General features: G+C 35.1%; 2 long non-coding RNA genes across 2 annotated transcripts; both read right to left on the reverse strand.

Annotated features, from left to right (window-relative positions):
• Positions 1 to 5,918: 5,918 nt before the first annotated feature.
• LOC113304051 lies at positions 5,919 to 6,905 on the reverse strand. Its single transcript, XR_003338016.1, has 4 exons — positions 6,826 to 6,905; positions 6,577 to 6,750; positions 6,339 to 6,482; positions 5,919 to 6,260 (listed from the first exon to the last, which is right to left on the reverse strand). It is a non-coding gene; the product is annotated as an uncharacterized LOC113304051 (long non-coding RNA).
• A 157-nt stretch (positions 6,906 to 7,062) lies between these two features.
• On the reverse strand, positions 7,063 to 11,083 carry LOC113302273. Its single transcript, XR_003336727.1, has 7 exons — positions 10,702 to 11,083; positions 10,443 to 10,563; positions 9,726 to 9,965; positions 9,178 to 9,266; positions 8,653 to 8,790; positions 7,372 to 7,503; positions 7,063 to 7,126 (listed from the first exon to the last, which is right to left on the reverse strand). It is a non-coding gene; the product is annotated as an uncharacterized LOC113302273 (long non-coding RNA).
• Positions 11,084 to 20,962: the final 9,879 nt, after the last annotated feature.

Raw genomic sequence — 20,962 nt, forward strand, 5'->3', positions numbered from 1 at the left:
GTCTGACTGTCTAGTTGATTCTCTTGAAAGTATATTGGAGTTATTCCATACAAATTGGTAAGCCGAATATTGGGTGAGGTTGTTAGACCCCCACTTTTTCAATTGGTATCAGAGCAGGAAAACATGTTCAAGACCTTGTAAGTCTGTGTTTGTAGCGATGTGACTTTATGGACGGTAGCAATCTCTCTGATAACGCAACACCAGAACAGAGTTCCCCTGAGATGTTTCAAAATCCTGAGATATCTAAGAAGCCTTTTGTACCTGCTTCTGTGTCTGAATCTGCCTTCAACTGGGAAAAGTGTCTTGATGAACAGTTTGTTAGAGCATAGCTCAGTTGAACCCACCGGGCGTTGGTATGTCAAGTTTGGTTGTCATATTTTAGTGAGCCAAAACTCATTTAAAGAGTCTCTTGATTATGTACTAGAGTCAACTTCGTACAATTTAGCTTGAAAGTATTAGGATATGAGACATTACAAGTATTACGAAGACTTGAAGAAGTGAAGAAGTAAGGAGATACAACGACAACATCATCCTTCCACTTGAGGTTAGTGATATTTGACTTGAACTGTTTCTTTTCCTAACGTATCTTTCAAGTCGTGCATATTTAAAACATAACTGCGAAGCATGAATGATTATACTCTAGTTAGACATAGTATTAAGGAATACAATACGAGGTTTATTGCTTAACCGTTAAACTTTGTATATAAGACATCGACATAATCCTTTGAATGTTATTGTGATTATGTATGGGTATGAGGTGAATATTTCATCCTAGGAAACAATGTTTTATATTCGTTTAAAGGAAGTAAATTCATAAACTTGTTTTGTGAATCGAAAGAAAAATCGCTAGGCTTATTGGTATCCTTATTCATTACATATCTTTTGAACTACCAATATGAGTGATTAGTATAACCGCTCATGACTTGTTTATGTTCTTGGTAAAACTATTCACAAAGGCCTGACTTTTGTATTGGTATGATTTTTATTAGTGAAACCGATCTTAAGTAATCACCTGAGATGATATGATCGATTTATTGTAATTGGTATGACCAACTCTAGGCAAAGGGGAACCTATCCTAGTAAGAGGTGCAACCGAGCACAAATGGGAATCGATCCATGTAAGAGGTGCAACAAGTTTCTAGATATTGGGAACCGATCCTATGAACATGTGAAACACGTTTTCGACATTGGGAACCGATCCTATAGACATGTGCAACAAATACAAGTTAGATACCATATATATGTGGGAACCGATCCTAGTACCTATTCAACCGAATTTTTGGAAAGCTAGTGTGACTAAATCCAGTACTCACGTGGAGGTAGAACCGAAACTTGTTTTGGTAGAACCGTCAAACCCATGTTTGGTGATTGAGTATTCTGGATCAATCACATAGTGATTGATAGTCAGATGAACCAATTCTAAACTTGTTTGGAAGTGTGGCAAATCAGTTTCAAGAGTGTAAGTATGAAAGAGGAATTACAAAGTTAAGATGTCGAGATACTTTGAACATGTGTAGTAACGCTTATCTTTTATTGTTCAGAGATATTCCTTAATAGCTAAAGGAAAAAATCCCGGATCGAAAAATAAATTGAGAATCTTTTAATTAAGTTTTTTAATTTTATTTTTGGAAAATGAAAATTAGTAATGTGCATTTACTAGTTGGATATTTTCGGTCAATGTTTGGACAAAGCATTTCAGGAATTATGGAAACTGAATTTGGAATATATTGCATATCTTGAGAATATTTTCGGTTTTGGAAATTCCTTGGTGTCCAAACTTCCTTGGTCTATAAATATCAAAGTTTTCATTTCGAGCAAACTAATCCTCAGAGCCAATAAAACTACCTAGTTGTGTTGTTACTGGTGGAGCCGCCTATTCGGAGAAGATAACCTAATTAGGCGAAATCTCTTATGGCCGCTCAGTTTAAAGACTTCTTTGGGATTGAGAGGCTCTATTAATACCGTTGGTGGGAAACTAGATAATTACGGTTTATTATTAGTTTTCGATTGATTTGATTTACTAATGGTTGTTGAACTTTGATTGCACCTAGTTTGTTTATGCTTGAAAATCTTCTCTTCTGATATACTCAAACTTGATCGAATTTCGACGGGGATCTTTAGACTGTTTGTAGATCTAAAGATGTCTTGTGATAATCTATTGTTAACAGACTCCATTTTGTGCATGATTGATCACAAGAGATTCAAGTTGATTGTGTGCAGGTGTTTATTGAAGATCTGAGAAGATTTGAAGACGAAGAAGATGTCTGATTTGGGTTCATAATATTTGGTGTGCACAATACTTGTTTCGGTTAAAGAGGATCCAACTATAATCGGTTTATCCTTGTGATAGATTGGATTGATTAGTTGAGTAGATCGGCATCAATACAATTCTTTGTGATTCAAAGTATCGATTGCAAAATCTTGACAATTACTTTGGTAGTTGTTATTAGATAGATCTAAGGACCTGACAAAGGAGTTTATTGGGATAAACAAAAGATCCTTTTGTCGAACTCACATTACTTGGTTGAAAAGAGTTGTTACCAAACATATTTGTTGTTCCTTTACTATTTGGAATACGAACCAAAGGAATTTTTCCAAGTACGTGACTTATTACAAGTTGGAGGCGTGGGAATACAGACAGAACTAGGTGAACTATAGGTTTAGTTGCTTGGTCTCGACTATACAAAGTTGGTTTGATTTTGTATAGCGGCTTAATCCTGAGAGTATTCAATTCTGGACAAGGTCCCTGGGTTTTTCTACATTTGCGATTTCCTCGTTAACAAAAATCTTGTTGTGTCTTTTACTTTTCTATTTCCGCAATTATAATTGTTTTATTATAATTAGAAGTAAAATACACAAACGTTAATTCCTATTTACTTGATAGTAATCATATTGTGTTTGGTTAAGTCTGAACCATTTATCAAGTAAACATACTTCGTTGTTGCATTGTCTCGATCTCGTATCCATAGACGATCACACGAAGTGTGAACCGATTAGTTGTATTGTCTCGGCTTAGTCCATAGACAATCACTTTCGGAGAAAGGTCTTATAGGTGGAAAAGTTTTAGATTGAGGTATATTTAGGTACCCTCGCTTTTCACGGTTGGATGATCTTTCATATGAGAGTGATTCAGAAGAAGGACAAACTATCGATGAGGAAGTCTCTCAATATATCAAGCTCGTTGACCATGCTTTGAAAGAAAAGAAGTCAACAACTTGCTTGATAAAATATTTGTCTCCTCTCTGTCAAGAAAACAGAAAGATGATAAAACTATTTAAAGGTTATGATTGTGGATATAAAATTTTACAATCTACCGTTAAAGATCGATAAGAAGACTTACGCTCAAAAAGGTCTGAATGGGATAATCTCCTTCGAAATCTCTTTGTGTTGAAAGAAAGACTTGCGGAATCTGAAGCAAGATATGACTCTCAACAAAAATGTTTTAACAATAAAGAATTCAGTCTCCTCGCCAGAGAAAAATCTTTGGTGACCGATCTCGCTGCTGCTCTTAATAAGGTAAAATCACCGAGAGAGAATCTGAAAAGATTCAATTCCAGGTCTACAAAATTATCTTATATGCTTGGAGCATGTAAAGAACATCGTGATACACGTGGTCTGGGCTATAAGGGAATAAACGCTCCAAGTACTGGTAAGATCAATTTTTTTCATGCTAATGACAACTCTTCATGTGAAAAAACTTTTCCAGCAGCCTACGGTCTTAGGAATAAGGATTGTACTCCTTCAAATTTTACTCGCATAAGAACAGTCAAGAACAAATATTTTAACTGCTATTATTGCGGAAATAAAGGACATCTTGAACGAAGATGTCGTTTTCGACTGAGGAATGAGAAACTTCACAACATTCTTACATGGATGTCTAAAGAAGAATTAAATCTATATCTCATATTGTTGGTAGTAAAAGGCAGTGTCTGCAATCAATAGAAATGCTGTGATGAGTCATTTCTAGATTATAATTTTGAGACAAAAATTACTACAATTGTAGAAGAAAGAATATCAGGTGGACAACTAACTCGTTAATTACTCTGAGAAGAGAAAAAGGCATAGGGGAAAGAAAGAAAAGCGAAATTCCTTATCTTCTTCAGAAGAAGACCGTGAACCCGAGGTGTCTTCTCCAGATTTCATTCATATCAATAATCGAATCTCGGAGCCCAAGATCAGCATAAACAGACTCAAACGGAGTATCAAAAAGGCAAGGAAAGCGGCAGGTTCAGGTATTCCTTCTTCTCCTCCGGTTAAATCTCTTTCAACTAATCCTAGTGATTTTTCTGAAAATCTTCAAGAAGGAAAGAGAGAAGAAGTCAATATTCTTGATGAGAAAAAATCTCATCAAAATACAACATGACTACTCAATGTATCATCCTTCTTGTAATGTGGAAGGATGCTCATAATTCTCAAGAAGTCTTTGTGTCTTGAGAAAGTAGTTGTGGTTATAATTTACTTGTCCTTTTCAAAACGATGATCATAAAACTGTTGAGCCTTGCTCCAGTACTGTACATGACGTAATGTTTTTAACCATTCACTCTTGAGAATAATTCCTTCTTGATTTTCAACAATTCTTTTATGTTCCTTTGAACTAAGAATGTCAACCTTTGTTTAGAATGATTCTTGATTTTTTCAAGACTTCTTCTAAATTTAGATCCATTATTCTTTTGGTCCCGTACCAAGGTTGTAACCATAAGTGCACGAACATCTGACCCACACGGAACGTATACGAGTATCCCTAGGGTTTCCTATGAAACACTCATATATATATATATATATGTGTGTGTATATGTATATGTATCATGCTCCGTTTTGGTACATACATGTTCCGTCACTTCAAAAGGTTCACCTGATTTCTATGTCCACAATGGATGGATGCAACAAGGAAGAAAATGTTGAGAAGGGCAAGACTATCGAGTTTCACGAGAACCCTATTTTCGTAACCTGCTATCATGCTGTTGATCATGAAAAAAAAACTACCAGTTCAGATGTCATCACAACTGGTAGGAAATCTTCTTCGAGATTTTGAGGTCGTACGTGAACAACTTGGAATTGCAACAAGGAATCTTTAATTTCTGAAAAACGAACTGAAGAAAGCAACTAATGAGCTCGTCCATGTTCAATCTATGGTTGCTGGCTATGTTTTTAATGTTTTTCTTTCGAATCATGTTCTCTAAGAGTTGTTTTGATTTTTCCTAGGAAATCTTCTTATGAGGATTTTATTCTTGTGTTCTTTAAGAAGAATAACTAGAGTTTGGAATAGCCATTATTGTGATTACACATAGCTATGTCCAACGTTTTTCATCTTCAATGTTTTTAGATTTATTTGTTTAAATTCTAAAGTTTGTTTGGAAGATGATTTTTGCAGTATTAATCTTTATGGTTTTATATATTGCAATTTGTTATGGGATATGTGTGTTTGCGTCCGTGAACTATGATTGTCCCATACATGGTCAAAAGTGAAGTCTGTCGTATGTCGATATGCAAGTATTGATAAAAGATTGGATGAGCTTTTGACAAGCAAAAGTTAGGCCTTTTATATCATTATGCAAATATTGATGGAAGAAAGGATGAGCTTTCACTACACCAAATTTAGTGTTTCGCAACGATACGTGGCAGTTGCAAAACGGGGTCGCAACAGTTTATTCCTGTTACGAAAGTCGATGTTGCAATATTTCGCAACATCTCAGAAGCCGTTGCGAATATATGGTTGCCACAGTTCTGTTGCAACGTCAAAATTTCGGAACTGTTGCGACTTAGATGGTCGCAACAGTTGCCTGCAATTTCAACCAAATTTGAACAGTTACGAAATTGGGGTGTCGCAACAGATATTTACAGTTGCGAATGTTTCGTAACAACAAAAAATAGTGGTTTTGACCATTAAAAACCAGGTCAAAATCAGGTTTGACCTATAATCCAGGTTTTATTGCCTTCACAACCCAAACACATTGAACATCAATCCCTTTAAGAAAGTGATAAAATACCACCTTATTCTTTGATTTAACATCTAGGTTTTCTACTCCTTTGTCAAATATTAGATCAAGGGAAAAAAAATCAGAAAAGCATCTACCTCAGAAAGTAAAACAAACTAATTTATCAGCACATGATTTTGGTATATAGACAGGATGGCCATATTTCACTAAAGCATATCCAGTTTCACTTACACTTGCAAATACTTGACTAAAAAAGTGTCAGCTCAGTACCAAACTCAAGATGATGGCTTCCTTTAGCTGTGATTCGATACTATTAACTTTCGCCTACATTGAAGGGAAAAAATAATGAAAAGAAAGAAAGAAAGAAAGAAAGAAAGAAAGAAAGAAAGAAAGAATTTATACCTGTAGGGCCTAAATTGTCGAATCGCGTTCTTGTATCTGAGTTTTGTATCTTGCTCCAGTTGTAAAAGATGAGCAACTTGATTTTTGAGCTGTGTTTTGATCCGTCTCAATCTTATGCTTTTCAGACAGCATCAGAGTTTTTGACTGCAGCAAAAATGATACAATGAAGATAATGTCGAATTGCCCTAGACACAACATAAATATAACTTTTTGAGATATTAAAGAACTTAAGAAGAACCTTCAGATCTGCCTGCAATGTAAAGGAAACTTTACAGGCCTTCTGTACTTCATTGAAAAGAAGAATACATTGCTCATTTGCATCTTTAAGCTCATGCTTTAGTCCCATAGACTCTAGCTTCAGATCTTGAACTTCCTTCTCTTTTTCATACAACTGCTTCCTGGCATCATTTGCCTGCACAGTAAAGAAAACTTAGGAAAGAGAGATCAGCATATCAGTATTCTAACAGAAGATTTAATGCAAACTTACAACATCTCTCCATTTCTTAATGGTATCTCGATTCCCAAGACTTAGCTCAGCACTCCGAGCTCTTGCAGTAAAAGTAAGAGCTGGCAGTGTCTTGGGAAGATTAGAAGCATTGGGACAGACATTTATGATCAACATAATTACTTAAAGATGTTAATCAGTGTAAGAAGCAAATCTAGATATAAGAAGTTAGAGAATAAAAATGAAAAGCAACACAGAAATGTTAAAGCATACCAGCAGCTCATGTGAAGAGAGTCGTCGCCTTTAACTGCGACCACGACTTCATCAGCTCCCACCCGTATGCCTGTGAACAATGAGATGCAACAAAACCTTTTATTAGAAAAGCAAATTATACAACACTCTGTGAAAAGAACAACAACATCAACAAGGTCACCTAGAAATCGACCACTCTCAATATTACATCACCTTTAAACCTTAGATTGTACAACCAAATAAAGGTGTTACCCTTGTAGACGAGTGAACATAAAAATAATACCATAAGTACAGGAGGGCCTTTGATCGCATTTCAGTAAAAAACTAAAATATTACCTGCTTCTCAAGAGGTGCATCACTGCTTCCTGATCATTCAATGCTGGGGTCGAAATGTACTGACATTGAACGCGGAGTGAACTCGGTAGGCACCAAGTTGTAGTTCTGATCACCAACAGAGGCTCTTCACTTCTTCAATGAAAAAAATAAATAAACATTACTGACCGTGGAGAGGAAGTATAGACATAATAATTACAGGACGTAAAACTATATAAACCCAAATCAGAAAACTACAATCCAGATGAACGGAAGCATCGACCATTACAAATAAAAACAGATTACCAAGTGTTAGTCAATTTCCTACATGGATAAATTCTTCTTTGGAATCCAACATATTCAAACAAAGGTCCACTATTGGTTTAGCTAGTGAAGGAAGTCTCAGCTGGAAACACCACAAACATGATGACTGAACAGATAACATTTCTGGGTACCAAGTCAAGATAAGTCATAATAATTATGACTCGCCAAAGCAACATCACTGTAATATCTTCATAATGTTAATCGCCAAAAAGTCAAATAAAGAGTTACTTTACTTCCATGCTACGGTCATGGTGTATCTGTGTACCCTATAAAACTACAGATTAGTTGTTACCATGCACACATTATATAAGGAGGATGAAACAGTTGCTATCTAACATCAACATAATGAAAACAAATGAAATACATTTTTCAAACCCAGCAAGAATGTGATGAAATAATACTACTGTCAAACTTTGAAAACAAATTAAATGTGAACTCATAAACATGTTATAGGCATCCAAGATACTCTAGATGGTAAGGGTCAGACCTTACTTCTCATGGCAGCGTTATGACCCGAGTTAGTGCAGGTTGAATGATGTCAAGACGATCTTTAGCATTGACCCTCAATAAATAAGGAAACCGCAATCAGAACTTTATTTAAGAATCAAAATCCTTTATTATATAGGTAGAATGTTCTACATTATACAAAAGCCTTAATATTTTGCACTTAATAGTAAGTTTTTGGCAATCATCAATATGATAGTGTTAATAGACAGCGTCAAGGCAATGAAATGGAGATATAAATACCATGTAAAGGACATGAAGACATCAAGCATTGAGAATGCCATAGTGATGATAAGCTAGCAAAGTGCCAAATATATAAAAAAATAAAGTATAAGGGTTCTCACACATAACCTCTGAACAGGTATAGTCTCACGGTTCATAGCCACAATGTTACCATTAGTTAAAATTGAATTAAACTATATTTAACTAATAGGATTTACTGGCAAATACATTGGTAAACTAAAAGGATTTACTTACAGAATTTTGAGATGGGGTTCAACCATGTTAGTTAACTCTTCGAAGCTTTTTTGCCGACCCTTTCAAGGTATGGAGGAGCTGCTCAGTCGTGCAAAATAATATTTGACACCGTCGAATCTGCATCACTAGAAGGCTTGCCTGTGAAGTTTGGTAGTGATTGCAAACTGGTTATTTTCAAAACTAATAAAAGCCACACATTACTCTCTGGTTAACAGCGTTCACTTAGATGCATTTGAAAAGCAATCACAACCCATTTTAGATAATCATCAAGGAATCAAAGCAGCAGCAACAGAATAATCTATCCCCCAAGTAGTGAGACAAAACTATCAAAGCATTAATCACACCAACAAAACATTTTTCCTCAATCAAACAGAGCCCACAATAGCTAAAGGAAAATCAAGTGACACCCGAACTAAGAAATCCGACTCACACACAAATTAACAAAAAACTAAAAATTACATGACAGCCAAACTAAAAAATCTAACTCATACCCACATTAGCAAAGCAACATTGTATAAATGATACCTTTTGTTGTCCAAAGCGACCCAAGATTATCGTGAAGAAGGACTATAATACATGCCGAAGAGAAGCAATCATGCACCTCGCCTGTGTATCTATCATCAATTACAGGCCCAAAGATTATGTCAAGATGGTTATAATCTCCAGTACTAACAAAAAAGCTGGGTTGCACCAATACTTGTAGGGCATGTGCGTACCAATGTCAGATACCACACGTACATGCATCATGTCGGGTACTGATACCAACACTAACATCAATTTTGTAGGCAAAAGGTAAAGATATTTTCTGAAAAGTCTGTGTCCAATTCTCAAAAGCATATTGGTACCGGACACCCGTACCAGTATTTGTGCAACCCAGTAAAAAAATATGATCACAATTAGCCAAGAGCATGTGGCTGGTTTTGACTGCACCTACAAAACTGAGAAAGAGTGAAAACCCAGCTCGACTTTTTGAACAGCTTTCAAAAGCATTACAACTACCTTGTACAATTAATAAGAATAACAGTATAGAGTAGCTATGTTAAACTTGATATTCAGATAGGGTAGTAAAATACCTGTGCCACTCTGTTCACCCCTTGCAAAGTCCGGTCCTTTCAATCAAAAATATTAATATCCACACCCAGTTGCCTGCTCAATTGATCTATCTATCAATGGAGCTGAGGTTGACTGTAGGCTGTAGTGCTGCCTCTTCAGCTCGATTTGCCAATGGAAATCCCAACACCAAGCATTGTTGTTCCCATGTCTTTCATTATAGCTTTTACATCGCCAAAATCCACATTCAGTAAGCCTGGAATCTGGATCAAGAAACGAAAATAAAACAAAGTTAACTATAAAAGGAAAAAATACGAGGTTATGAGATACACAGATTTTGAAGTTGATGCTCATAGTTAAAAATCTGAGATTCCTTGAACAGCTTGGGAAAGTACATCATCAGCCAAAAGGAAAGCTTCTTGAGGAGGTGTTCGTGCAGGAGCTACATCGAGCAACTAGTCACTGGGTGTAAGAATTAAAGTGTCCACAGAAAGTGTAGTTTTTCAATAGTTTCCTGAGCATGCAAAAGATGGTACAGTATACACGGTATAGACCAGAACAGTGGGACTGTCCACATCACATTATCCATGTATATGTTACAGAGAGGTATAAGGTATTACACTGTCTGATGCAACCATCAGTATAGATGCACATAAATCAACCAAAATCAGAACTGAAACATCTATCAGAATACCCCTAAACCCAAATCGAAGAAACAAAAGCAAAAAAATAAAGAGAACCTATAGACAAGCATGGTGGAGCAATCTTCTTAGCAAACTGAGTCATCTTCTTCTCCATCACCACCACCACACCATCATCATCAGGAATCAAAATAAATACCAGTTTAAGTAACCTGCAACTCTGATCAAGAAAAACAATACTTCAATCAAAACTACTACTAAGAAAATCAAGACCTTGAAAATTTACCCTACCCCTAATATTAAAATTTAAATTTCTGAAATTAAAGATGATGAAGAAGAATGAGTCGTAGATAATTACCCAATTAATCGCGAGAAGGATTTTATCATTAACAACACAAGCTACCAATGAATCGTTTCTTTGTTTGAAGATATTGAGTTCTTTTTCACCACCACCAGTACTAGAATCGAACCACTTAATCGATTTGTTCAGAAATGTAACTAAGACTGTAAATCTTCTACACGAGATTAGTGAGTTTCTGATATAAAAATTATCTTGGTTCGTCTTGTTCAGCAGCAGGAACATCAAATCTAGGGTTAGGGGTTAGATATTGGTTTTTCAATCGAGAAGATGCAGGACAGTGATGAAGAACATAGGTTTTCATTTGAATGATTTCAGAACTTTCTCCAAAAGAGGGAAAAGGATTTGGGGTTTCATTAGGGTTCACAGGAGGAACGAGAAAGAGAAGAGAATGAGATAGGGAATGAATGAATTGATCGGGATTCTATAATGATAGAGATAAGAAAACCGAGTCAGACTCCCGAGTATCTGAGTGAGCTGAATAGTGAGTCAGTTTCAAGTGTAGGCAACCACACTTGTTTTATGCACGCGTGCAACTGGGTTTAGTTGCGAGTTTCGTAACTCTTCTACACTGTTGCGAAATGTTTGCAACAAATATTAGCAACTGAAAATTCGCAACAGCTGCTAAGCTGTTGCAAATCTGAGTTGCTAAACCTCATATTTGGTGTAGTGTTTTGTTTACAAAGATTAAGTCTATTATATGTCATTGTGCAAATAGTGATAAAAGATAGAATGAATCTTTGTTTATTCCGCGGTATTGATCTTCCCTGATCCATATTTCTTATGTATATACCGCGTGGCTCCGTAAGTTCTCTTATGTTGAGCATTTCCTATTAAATTAATCATGGGTTATCTTGTGGTTAATTTAATTCAGTATTTTGGATATAAATTCATGTTTTATGTGATTTGTAACGTCCAAAGAAATCCTTCTTTTATTGTGAAAGTAAGGTCGATCTTGTTGTTCTTTCGGGAATGACATTTTATGGGGGAGAGTTCTTAATATAACTTGTGCTTAATTGCAAAATCTTTGTGGGGAGTGCGGCCGTGGAATATTATAGGGGTTATCTTGTATCTTTATAAACTCCTTGATGAATGCATTTAGTTTCGGCTATATTATTGCATCTAAAAAGTTGATATGTGCTTTATTTTGGTCTTGAAGTGTCTCTATGGAAATTTCATTAGGATCCCACTGGTTTTCGTAACTTTGCCAATTTTATTGACAAAAACGGGAAAAATTAATGTGTAGTTCACACTACATATACATATGGTTTTCGGATCATTATGTAAGGGGGAGTGGTTTTCATGTGAGATGAAGTATTGACTAAGGGGGAATGATACATATCACCATAGTATTGTTGTCAAAGTTGTGATACAATTGAACTTTGATGTTGTGTAATAATACTATGACACTGTGTAACAATGATTGAGAGCTTTTGTTTTCTCATTTTTATGGCTACGGATCTTCAACAACGACGATGCTGATTTGAATATCTTTGGAATCATTGGAGTACTTGGAAGTGACGAAGATTTTGAGTAATGTTGAAGAACCAAGGAGATCATGCATGTAGAAGAGAAGCTGCAAAGTTTATTTATTTGTTATTCCATATGTATTGATAGTTTTGTCACTAAAATTGACAAAGGGGGAGATTGTTAGAGCACTACTCGGTCGAACTTGCAAGCGTTGCTATCTTAAGCTTGTTTGTCAAGTTTAGCTCCCAAAACTATAAGTCTCGATTTCTAGTTTATTTATAGCTAAGTCTCAGACTAGGATAGAAAGTGTAGTTGAGCTCTAGACTCCACGGTGTTCATCATGCAAAGACGAAGAACTACTCAAGGAACTGGTGGAACTTCATCGACAAAAAGGTATGTGGAGACTTGAACTTATCTATCACTCAAAAGTCTATCTACTCTATCTCCTATCTTGAGATAAAAGTCGTATTGCTATATCGACTTCGATTATACACATTTGCTATTTCGAGCCGAGTTTATCTCGCTTATCTATTTCTCGAAATATGTGTTGGTAAGCTTTCGCTTTGGACAAGTTCATCTTTACAAGTGACGAAGTTGATTATTTCAATATCTTGAAAATCGCTTTGATGAAAAATAGTGTGTGAATAACCTCTATTTAACATCCTCTAAGAATGTTTCAATGATTGAAATGAGAGTTTAGAATATATAACCTTGAATGGATATAAACATTGTATGTGAACTCTGTTAGAGCACTGCTCGATCGAACTCGCATGTGTTGCTATCTCAAGCATGTTTGTCAATGTTAATGATCAAAACAATAAGTCTTAATTTCTAGCCTATTTATAGATGTTTCAGACTAGGACATAGATAGTGTAGTTGAGCTTAGATTCACAGAGTTCATCATTTGAAGACGAAGAACTACTAAGGGGATCTTATGGAACTTCTTCGATAAAAGGTATGTGGAGACTTGAACTCATCTATCACATGGAAAGTCTATTTATACTATCTCCTATATTGAGACATAAGTCGTGTTAAGATATAGTTTTCTCTATACATATTTGGGATTTCGAGCTGAGTATATCTCGCTTACATATTTCTCGAAATATGTGTTGGTAAGCTTTCGCTTCGACCAAGTTCATCTTATATCATGAGAAAATTTCCAAGTAACATCTTACATGGTTTGTGTGATACAGTCATTTGATGTAGGCTTGGAATAGTTCGATAATGATTATTTCAATATCTTGAAAATTGCTTTGATGTTAATAGTGTGTGAAAACAGTTAGTGTTATTATAGAAGAATGTTTCAATGATTGAAATAAAGAGTTGAGAATGTAACCATGTTTGGATATAAGCATATATAATGTACTCGCATATTAGTATATAAATCCACAAACCGGGAACCAAGTGTATGCATATGTGTGTATACCAAATTGGTGAAGGAGACAGTAGTTTGGGAAAATATATCTGCTGAGTTTGGGAATTACAAACTCCTAAACTAGTCATCTTAAGTATGTGTACCCGTACGCATACTGGTGGAAGTTTTCGAATCGAAAATTTCTGCTGAGTTTGGAAACTAAAACAAACTCAAATCCGGTTACTTAGGTACGCATACCCGTACGCATACTTAAGCTGGTTACTTTGTCAAATCGGTCAGTTCATGAACTTAAACATTTAAATCATAAGGAATGCAATCTTTGCAAACCATGGTTATAATATTCATGATTGATTCAAGTGAATCAAACCGATTTGATTTCAATTGTGTTTTCTATAACAATTGAATAACTCTTTAACTAGTTTCATTTGAGTCATTTGAACTAGTTATGCTTGAGATGAATAGAGTTGATATGAGAGTAATCATATGGCTAACCTTGGTTAACTATTTGTGAACCAACATGGTGTACACGTTTAGGTACGGTTACATAAACCTAAACGAGGGTACATTTCATTTGTGTGTAACAAGCTAAGTTCGATCTAACGGTTGAAAGATATTAGCTTGGTTGAATCAGGTTTTTCATCTAACGGTGAATATTGAATGCTTTGTTGCCAAGGTAACTTCGATTGCAAACCCTGACTTGATATATAAAGGAGAACTCTAGCATCTGGGAAACCTAATCCACACACCTCATGTGTGTTATTGGTTGCATAACTAGAGTTGATTCTCCTTTAACCTTAGGTTTCTTCTTGAGACCCTGTAGGTTAACGACTTGAAGACTTCATTGGGATTGTGAAGCCAGACCCAACTATTATCTTTTGTAGTTGCGTGATCTGATCTTGTTGTTTCTATCGTGTTGAGTACAATTGAAATAATTGGCTCGAGATTTTATATCTCCGATAGGCAAGATAGAAAAGTAATCACAAACAATTCGTCTCATCGTTTGTGATTCCACAATAACTTTTTTCGCTCGTCGATTAAGTTTATTGTGAGGTGATTGATAATACTAGGCTGTTTTTCGGGAATATAAGTCTGGTTTATCAATTGGTTCATGTTCACCTTGATTTATCAAAAGACGGAACAAAAACTCTTAGGTATTTCTGTGGGAGACAGATTTATTCAATCCTATAGACTTTTCTGTGTGAGACAAATTTGTATATAAAGTCTTCGACTTTGGATCGTAGCAACTCTTGGTTGTGGGTGAGATCAACTAAGAGAATCAAGTGCATAGTATCCTGCTGGGATCATAGACGTAAGGAGCGCAACTGTATCTTGAATCAGTGTGAGATTGATTAGGGTTCAACTACAGTCCAGTCCGAAGTTAATTGGTAGTAGGCTAATGTTTGTAGCGGCTTAATACAGTGTGGTGTTAAATCTGGACTAGCTCCCGGGGTTTTTCTGCATTTGCGGTTTCCTCGTTAACAAAATCTTTCTTTGTGTTTTACTTTATATTTACGCAATTATAATTGTTCTTATTATAATTAGAAGTAAAATACACAAACGTTAATTCCCATTTACTTGATAGGTAATCCTATAGTGTTTGGTTAAGTCCGAACCTATTATCAAGTAAACATACTTCGTTGTTGTATTGTCTCGATCTCGTATCCATAGACGATCACACGAAGTGTGCAACCGATTAGTTGTATTGTCTCGACACAGTCCATAGACAATCACTTTCGGAAAGAAGGGACTTATAGGTGGAAAAGTTTTAGATTGAGGTATATTTGGGTACCCTCATCTTTTCAATATATATATATATATTTTTTTTTGTAAAGACCTTGTCAGACATGAAATATTATATCATAATGTATTGGATTCGTTGTCAATTTTTTTTTAATATGACGATGTGTAATTGCTAGAACCTTTATGGATGTCGCACGGATATGTTTCATAATTTGTATCTAAAAATTTGCTTTGCTTTAACATAAAGCATGTGTAAAACAAATGAATGAGAGGGAACTTCCATTCACGGTGTTTGATGCTAGAAACCATCCCCCATAGCTTCGCTGCTATTTTCCACAGTGCTGTTTCTAATTTAGACTAATTTATCTATCTTCCGATTTCTTCTTTGAAGGTGTGTGATGGGTTGTAGATACTATCACTTTCAGTTACTCTCTCTGCCTTGTAGTTTTTTGCTCTTTATTGGTGCTTTTGTTCACTTACTTGTAATGTTGGGACTGGAATGTTGGATTCTTAATAAGTTCCACTAGGTTTTACTTTATTTAAGCATGAAATGAAATGACAGTTTCCCGTACTTTATAGTCACTAAATTTAAATTTTTTCTTAATTTTTGACTGTTTGGTCTTAGATTTTTATTCCAGGGTTTCCTAGGCTTCTGTTTGCGGCAGCCATTGTAGATAGGATAGGTCGTGTAACGACCCTCAAGCTCGTCAGCACTATTAGACCGGTCAAGACACGATTAAGTCGCTAATGACTCGATTAGCTAGCGTAGATTTTAATTAATAGAAATTAATCTAACAACGATTTAGATACGAAACTAGTATCACTAGATAGATCTCGAAAAGTTATGCGAAATGGGCTACTCGAACGTGTCATTCGGATACCGGACGAAGCAGATTTCATCAGATATATATGAAGGGTAGAATTATCATTTCCTTTATAGACCGCCTGGATGCCCATATAATTTCGGTGGGTGCCTTTATCATTTTCCTTTGGCCTTATCATCATCAAAACGTGTCGAAGAGAAATCATTTCTCTTATTCTTCTTATTTCTTCTTTTTTTTCCTCCTCCTCCTTCTTCTTCTTCTTCTTCTTCTTCTTCTTCTTCTTCTTCTATTTTTCTTCGTTTTCTCTCTGGCGATTCTGAGAGTCATTTCTGAAGTCGTGAAATCAAAAAGAAACTTAGGAGAATCAATTATCTAGTTTGATAGACGAAGAAGGGGTGTTTGTTCTGTGAAATTTGAAGAAGAAGATGGTTTTGTTAATGAATCAAAAACAGTTACTCCTTATTAACAATGATCGATTTAAAGGATGATCCAGTGGATTGAACATCTCGACGTAGACGAGGCTTGTCATTAAAAGATGTGGGAATTGATAACGAACTCTCTTGTATTCATTATTGTTTTACAAATCTATCTATTATGAAATCCACGCATATCTTTGTTAGTATATGATATGTGTATGCATATATTATTTGTGTAACACAAACTAGTTTTCCTTTACATTTTGGGATGGTTTGGATCTTTAGAAACAACTAATATCTGTGTTTTGGGAGTATTTACTTATTTCCGAAAAGTGATTCTTTCCATTGACTGGAAAGTGATTACATTCTTTACTTATTGTTAACATGAAAAGAAGAGCGTTTCATTTTGATTGGTATATAAAATGAGTTCCTTCACCGCATTTTATACCTAGTTTTTAAGCACTTGTGTAGGGGCGTAAAAGCATCCAATATTAATATAGGCCCGGAGGGTATCCTTAAGTGGGTACTGAGGTGTCCAATATTACCATAGGAGGCGAAAAAGCAGTCTATGGAATACTTTTTCATAGAGGGGACTATTCTGTATGCATGTATGTTTATTGTTCTTTTAAATTACTTTCAAAAGCTATTATATTATGTTTTGGTGTTTATAGAGAATCACTTAATATGTAGAGTCTGCGTAGAATGAGGTACTGGTAAGGTACATATCGTTTATGACTTCGAGGCCGGAAAACCTCAGGGGGGCTTTAATGATCATTGAAGAATCCGCAACAGTCATGCCTTGCTACTCCGAAGGAAGACGTCGCTCAACTATTATTTATGTTGTGAATGTGTGACGGTTTATTGGTTGGTAGAACTTTATATTTCAGTACAACTTATTATTTTAATATGCTTAGTATGTTTTTCCGCATTTTATCGTTTTTAGCAAAACCTGCATTGTCTTTAAATCATTATAGTGATTACTCGAAAGTTAGTTGTTATTTCTACTGGGCACCCTTCGGGATGAGATGCTCACTCAATTCCCACTTTCAGTTTCAGTGACAGATCAAGATGTGTACGTGGGGATGAAAGCTTTGAGGAGTTGGTTAGCTTCCACAATGTTTATTATGTGTTTATATTTTATTTGTAAACCAACTCATTATTGAATATGTATCATTTGAGAGGAGTTCTTGTATTTATTTCAGAGAGGGTTTAGATTCGTGTCAATCTTTGTTTAGAACTTCTTTATTAATGTTTAAATAGATGTTTTAGATCATAGTGCCTCAGTTTATGGTTAATCTCTTGGATTAGTCAGTTGCTAGCTTTGGGGGCACTACAGGTCGCAAGCTCGTGATATCAACAATGTTCTTCACTTGTTGCATATTCCTCTTACCTCTAACGCTCCATCAACCTAATAATCTAACCACGACTCTTCTGTTTGGAGCTCTTTTTGTATTTCAGGAACTTCCACTGTTTTATACATGTATGTATAAAGGTTAGTCATTTATTAGCATTGGGCATCATCAACCTGTTCTTAAATTCTTCAACATTTCAATCATCTATCCAACTCAGCAGGGAGGCAGATTTGGCATTTTATTCCTGCTGCATCTACAAGCTTTTTACATGTTTTTTCTTTCTTTTCTTTCTATATCTTGTTTTTAAGGTGTTTATGTTACTGCATGTGTAGTCTCCAAATTGGTTATGCAGTTAGAAAAATGGATGCATAATCTGTTAAGCATTCGATAAAATTGATGCATAATTTGTCAAGCCTTCGATAAAATCGACGCTTAACTTATTATACATCCGATAAAATCGATGCATAACCTGTTATACATCTGAGAAAATAGCTGCATAACATGTTGTGCAACAATTTTTTTGTTAACACTGAAAACAACCAGAAAAACAGCTGCATAACCTGTCATGCACTAGATAAAGTAACTTCATAACGCATTATGCATTTTTTTTTCTTCGTTAGCACTGAAATATAAAAGTTATTGCATAATCTTTTATATGTCTGAGAAAATGGATGCATAACTTGATACGCGTGGAAAAATATGGTTGTGTATGCATTACGCATCATTTTTTTTCTAAGCACTAAAATCAAACATGTATAAAAATGGATTCATAACTTGTTATGCAGCTGATATAATGACTGCATAGTACGTTACGCGTCTTTTTTTCTGAATGGAATTTTATGTTTTAGGCATATACATCATTTTAGTAGTTCCATAACGAAATTAGTGAATGCATGAACTAAGATATGGTTGAATAAGAAGCTACACATCCTTTGTAGTGGTCGCATAATTCGTTGCACATTCTTCTTTTCTGTTGAAATGTTATTTTCTAAATATATACATCGTTTTAATGGTTACATAACCAAAAGAATAGATGCATGCACAAAAATACAGCTGCATAACGTGTTATGCATCTTTTATGGTGTCTGCATATTATGTTATGCATCTTTTTTGCTGGTTGTATAGCGAGTATTTGACAATAAGTATAATATACTTTTTGGGCTTTAGCCTAATTTCCCCTTTTAACAAACGGGAAACTAGGCGCAGGCCCAAAAAAAATAATATTCTTATTATCAGGCCCACAATTAATTTTAGATACCGTGACACCCAAAATTATTAAGAATCAATACATAACTCGTCATGCATACTACTTTTTCATGCATAACGAGTTATGCAGCCTAATTTTTCAGGGGTATAATTGGCAACGCGACTTGGATATATCATATCTAAAAATTCGCGCCTTGGAATTTTACAAATTTGATATTGTTGGAAATCTTTTTAAGAGAGCTACACAACGAGTACAAACAACAATATCAAATTTTTGTTTTTCACGAAAAAATCGGAGGCGATCATCATTTTAGGCAAAATTTTCGAAAAAATTGATACATAACTTTTATGCAACCACCAAAAAAGATGCATAACACATTTCTGCAGACGCATAATGAATTATGCAACCATTTTCTCGACTGCATAACAAATTATGCATCTGCATAACAACGTTATGCATCTATAACAAGTTATGTAGCCATTATATTAGTGCTACATAACAAATAGATGCATAATGCATTATGCAGCCGTATTTTCGGATGCATAATAAGTTATGTATTTATTTTCGCGACTGCATAACATGTTATGCAAATATTATTGTAGATGCATGACAAGCTATGCAACCTTTTTTTTTGTTGGTTTCAATACTAACAAAAATGTTGCTGCATAATGTGTTATGCAACCGTTTTCTGGACTGCATAATAAGTTATGCACCAAATTTTGTAGATGCATAACAGGTTATGCATTCACTTTCATGGTTGCATAACAAAATATTGAACAATACTGAAAATGGTAAAGGGAAGCATCGAGATACATTTAAAAAATATGGGAAGAACCTATCTATTTCTACTTATTTATTTAAGTAAAAATAAATGTATTGAAATGGTAAAAATACATTTGAGAATGGTAAACTCTTCTAAGTAATTTTACTTAATCATTTGTAATCCTTCTTGTTAAGGTGGTTTTGGATTGAAATGTATTTGCAGTTGCTGCACAAAACAAGAAATTTAATACGTCAGTGCTCCATCTCATAGCTCCACTGCCACTATGAATCACTAACGCATTCACCGTCACCTGAGTGGAAGTAATTTTCATTAGCACTAGCATTAGCATCAGGTAATGACACCACTTGCACTAGTTTTATGCTTCAAAGATCAACCCAGAAATCAAACTTTACCAAGTTGTCCGCAGGATCCCAGGCAATAAGATCTAATATATGCAGTCACATCCCTCTCCATTATTACATTCGCAAACGGAGTAAATGGAAGATCCCAGTGGAAAACTTGCTAAAGAGATATTTAATTGCAAGTTTTTATACAGAACTAACTTTTCACGGATGTAGAGATTAAGCTCACAACAGAGCCTGCAGTTCCCAAATGGAGTAACTGGACGATGAAGTGCACGCCATACTGCAACTTTTTTGCACATACTCTGCAGTAACTCTTTTAGGATCAAAATGTCATACTAGGTAATTTTAGTAATGTCCTTCATAGATTTTTCTATTCTATGCACAGTTAAGCATTCAAATCCTAACTAGCATTCTCCAAAACAAAAATCACCACAAATTTGTTATACAAAAACAGAACAATATGCAAAAACAGCTTTATTAATAATAAGTTATCCTTGGAAGCAGCAACTACCAAGTATCCATGAAGAACATTTTTACAAAACAAAAACTAGCACTAGTTTTCATTAGCTCATTCCCTTTACAGGTGCTAACATTACTGGCACTATATATTTTACCAAACACGTACAAGATACTTACAGCTCTCCCTCTAAGTTTTCTTCTTTAATGGCTACTAATTGTTGCTCATCTTTTACAGTTCCCGGAATCTGTGGAACCTTTTCTATTTCTATTTAGTACTCAATTTAAGATCT

Source organism: Papaver somniferum, chromosome 8, assembly GCF_003573695.1.
Source record: "Papaver somniferum cultivar HN1 chromosome 8, ASM357369v1, whole genome shotgun sequence".
NCBI lineage: Eukaryota > Viridiplantae > Streptophyta > Magnoliopsida > Ranunculales > Papaveraceae > Papaver > Papaver somniferum.